The following is a 5,034-nucleotide window of genomic DNA, read 5'->3' as shown; positions in this document are numbered from 1 at the left end:
CTATGTAGAAACAAACACAGGGAGGCAGCTAAAATGGGGAGACCGAGAAACATGTTCCAAATAAAAGAAGAGAACAAAGCTTCAGAAAAAGAATTAAACAAAATGGAGACAAGCAATCTACCAGATGCAGATTTCAAAACACTGGTTATAAAGATGCTCAATGATCTTAGTGAGAAGTTCAACAAAGAGATATGAAACATAAAAATGGAGATATAAAACATAAAAAGCCAGTCAGAAATGAAGAATACAATAATTGAAATAAAGAATAGATTAGAGGAGATCAACAATAGATTGAATGAAGCAGAGGATCAAATCAGCGATTTAGAAGAGAGTAGCAGAAAACACCCAAACAGAACAGCAAAAAGAAAAAAGAATCTCACCCCCCCCAAAAAAAAAAATTGAAGATAACTTAAAGGACCTCTGAGACAACATCAAGTGTGCATTCGCATCATAGGGGTATCAGAAGGAGAAAAAGAGAGCAAGGAATTGAAAACCTATTTGAAGGAATAATGACTGAAAACTTCCCTTACCTGTTGAGAGAAATAGACCTATAAGCCCAAGAAGCACAGAGAGTCCCAAACAAAATGAACCCAAAGAGGCCCACACCAAGACACATCATAATTAAAATGCCAAAAGTTAAAGACAAAGGAAGAAAAGCAGTTACTTATCTATAAGGGAGCTCGTGTAAGAATGTTAGCTGATTTCTCAACAGAAACTTTGCAGGCCAGAAGGAATTGACATGAAATATTCAAAGTGATGAAAAAGCAAGGACCTACAACCTAAGTGTCCTTCAATGGATAATAAGGTAAAGATATGATACACACGCACATACACACAGTGGAATACTACTCAGCTATAAAAAGATGAAATATTGCCATTTGCAATAACATGGATGGATCTTGAGAGTGTTAAGTACAGCATAATACTGTGCTAAGTAAAATAAATCAGACGGAAAAGGACAAGACCATATTATCCCACTCATATGTAGGATATAAACCAAAAAGCAACAAATGAACCAACAAAACGAACGAAAATTCATAGATACAGACAATAGTATGGTGGTTATCAGAGAGAAAGCGGGGTAGGGGAAGGACAAAGAGGGTAAAGGGGGTAAAATTTATGGTGACAAAAGGAAGCTAGACTTCAGATGGTGAGCACACAACAGTATACAAGAATATACAGAAGTTGTATTATAAAGTTGTATACCTGAAATTTCTATGTTACTAACCAATTTTACCCTAATAAATTTAATAAAAACCAAAAAGAAACTTGTGAAATTAATTTTGATAGTATATTAAATTTAACCCAATATATCTGAAGTATTACCATCTCAACATGTAATCAAACTGAAAATTATTAATGAGATATTTTATACATATTTGTTGTAAATAAATCTTCAAAATTTGATGTGTTTTTACATTTATAGAACATCTCAATATAAACTAGCCTCATTTCAAGATCTTGATAGCCATGTGCGACATGCAGCTGCTGTATTGGGAAGCACAGGTCTGGAACATATATGAGTTAGTGCAAGATTTAAACATTTGGGGGCCGAAGAATTTGACTGAAGAATGCATTCAAGGAGACTCTTGAAGGAAATCTAACAATAGCCAAATCGAGCTACTCCTTCTATTATAATGATAACTAACATTTATACCTCCCTTAATATATACTAGACTGGATGCTTAACACTTTACATGAATTATTTCATTTAATCCTCACAACAATCTTATTAGTAAACCCCCTTTCTTTCAGATGAAAAAAACTGAAGCATGAAAGTCAAGTATTGCTATTGTGACTTGAGAGCATATTTTCTCAGACAATGATATACAAACAATTATGTGGGGGGAAATAGCCAATAATTTGTTCACCACATCTCCCCAGGCTCTTGGTAATGACTGACTAACCCTGGTGATAACTCACTTGTTCTTATCTTGTGGGGAGAGGGCACAGAGCCCCTGGTCTGTGTCTTTGAGACTAAACCTTAGGTCTTCCAGTGGCCATTCAGGCCACCAATTTAGTTTAGTAAAATGTTAGTTTCCACCTTGTTAGCTTTCATAACAACACTCTTCCCCAGCACAGGTACCAGCCCTAGTGACACCTTCTGTGAAAAGATGAAAAGGCCTGACATGAGCTTGAGCTCACTGGGATCTGAGGTTTCAAGAAAGACCAAAGAGAGTTGTTCTGAAGAGTTAGGTCTTGGAACTGTGAGTGTTTGGGAATAAGGCACAACGTAAAAAAACAAACAGACATCTGTCTCCCCTTCCTCTTTCATTTCTCATCCTCTATTAATCTTTTGCTTCTTTGCTTCTTCCTCCTCCTCTATCTCCCCCTGCCTTCCCAATTTCTTTCTATCTTCCATTTTCTGATATTTTAAAAACATTTCTTTACTCATTCTCTCTTCTCCCTTTCTCTTTTCTCCAAAATACTGTTTCATTTGTTGACTTGCTTAGGGGCTTGTGGAAATGTATTAGCACCAACTCTAAAACACATGGTTAATTCTGACAAAATTCTCCTTTTGTAGAAAAAGTTAATAGAAAGCTATAGTCCATTTTTGAAGCCATAGAGAATCCCACTCTGATATACAGACATTAGAGCTGGAAAAGAACTTCGAGGTCTCCAATCCGGCCCTTTCCCTTACTGATAGGGCAAAGAAGGCACAGAGGGGACATGGTGTGCCCAAAGATACTAGGATGTGTGGATGGCCCACAGGAGTGATAGGTAGAGATGGTTGGTTAGCAGTTGGAGCACCCCAACCCTGTGACACTAAACATTTATTATTATTATAAACCCACTGCCAACCACCAGGAAGTTTTAATTTTTCTTACTATGTCTTAGTCTACATATAATCCATATGTTGCTTTCAAGATGTCTGGGCATCTTTACTCCCAAATAGTTGATACCCAGCTTTGTGCCACAAGTGTGGGCCTCTTCTCCATCAGGTATGATTGCTGTTCCACACTTGGTAAGCCTTGGGAAAGGTACAAACTCTGCCACGGTAGGGGGCATGCCATTCCAGGGCCCTTCAAGTTTTCCTGGACATACCCCCTTTTCCTATTCTTTCTTTTTTCTCTTTTCTCTTCCTTCCTTTCTCCTTAATTTCTTCTTTTTTCCTTTACTTTCTCTTTTGCATTTCTTTCCTCATATCTGCCTTAGGTCTACCGTGGGGCCTATGGGACTTTAGAGTCAATGAGTTAGCTTACCCCGAAGATTGGTGACACATGGTGTGGTCATTCGATAAGCAGCCTCACTGAGCTTCAATATACACCAGACACTGTGCTGAGCACTTTATATTTGCTATATATTTTAATCTTTATAACTTTTTGCTAATCAGATGGTTAACCATCATTATCTGCATCTTACGGGTGAGAAAGTGAGGCCCACAAAAATTTAGAAACTCCTCAGAGCCACACAGCTAGTTACTGGTAGAGTGGGGTTTTTCTGACTCCAAAGTTAATTTTAAGAGCCAAAAAATATGCCATTAAGTCCCACGAGAAACAGCCTGGGTCTTTTATCTGTTGACCTGAACTTTCTGGATTCATGAAAAAGACCCATAGCATCTCATTTCTCCGAGAGGATTTGGCCAGCTGTTTCTGCAGGGCATGGACACTACTGGAGCTGACTTGATGGAAGTTTGTTGAGAACAGAACTCTCATCTCTGTTACCCCCATTACATTAGTTTGCTTCAGCTGTGGTAACCAAATACCACAAACTGAGTGGCTTAAAACAACAGAAATTTATTCTCTCACAGTTCTGAAGGCCAGAACTCTGAAGTCAAGGTGGTTTCTTCTTGAGGCCCTGAGGGAGAAGCCATCCCCTGCCTCTTCCCTAACTTCTGGTGGCTCCTAGACAATCCTTGACATTACTAAGCTTGCAACTGCATCACTCCAATTTCCGCCTCTGTTGCCACATGGCATTTTGCCTGCGTCTCTGCATCGCCAATCTTCCTCTCCAAATAAGGACACCAGTCATTGGATTTGGGCCCATCTTAATCCAATATGATCTTACCTTTTTCTTTTTAATTTTTTTTTTGAAGTAATTATAGAACAGAGAGGTTTGGTGTGCCCTTCGCCCAGTTTCCCCTGATGGTTACTTCTTACATAATTATAGTACAATATCCAAATCAGCAATTTAACACTGGTCAAATTGTGTATAGTTTGTCAAATTGTGTATAGTTTTATGCCATTTTATTACATGTCCAGATGTACATAACCACCACTGCAATCAAGAAAAAGAATTTTTTCGTTACCATCAAGATCTCCCTGTGCTATTCCTTTCAGTCTCATTCACTCTCTTTCCCTAACCATTCCTAAATCCTGGCAACCAATAATCTCTTCTCCATCTCTATAATATTATAATTTCAAGAATGTTATATAAAAATAAGATGGTATGTGACCCATTGGGATTGTTTTTTTTCAGTCAGTACAAAGCACTTCAGGATCACCCAAGTTGTTACATGTACCAATACTTTCTTTTCATTGCTACATAGTATTCCATGGTATAGATATATCACAGTTTGTTTAGCCATTCACCTATTCAGGGACATGTTGGTTGTTTCTAGTTTTTGGCTATTACACATAAAGCTGCTATCAACAGTTATGTACAGATTTTTTTGTTTGGACATAGTTTTCATTTCTTGGTGATAAATGCTCCGAAGTGTAATTGCTAGGTCATATAGTAGGTGTGTTTTATTTAGTTTTTCCTGAAACTGGCAAACTATTCTATGGAGTGTCTGTACCATTTTACATTCCCATGAGCACTGTGTGAATAATCCAATTTCAACTGTGTCTTCACCAGCACTTCAGTATGACCTCAGCTTAACTTGAACACATCTCTAAAGACCCTATTCCCAAATGAGGTCACATTTATAGGTACTGGGAGTTGAGACTTGAACATATCTTTTTGATGGACACGATTCAACCCACAATACCTGTCTTCATTTCCTTGAGTCATGGTGTGTCTGACTTCAGAGCTTTGCTTTATGAGAAAGGGCTTGCTTTGATTTCAGCTTCATTAGAAGTGCCCTTGATTTTT

This window comes from Pteropus vampyrus, unplaced genomic scaffold (assembly GCF_000151845.1).
Source record: "Pteropus vampyrus isolate Shadow unplaced genomic scaffold, Pvam_2.0 Scaffold269, whole genome shotgun sequence".
Taxonomy (NCBI): domain Eukaryota; kingdom Metazoa; phylum Chordata; class Mammalia; order Chiroptera; family Pteropodidae; genus Pteropus; species Pteropus vampyrus.
The sequence above is the reverse complement of the archived record's forward strand: the minus strand, read 5'-3'. Positions refer to the sequence as shown.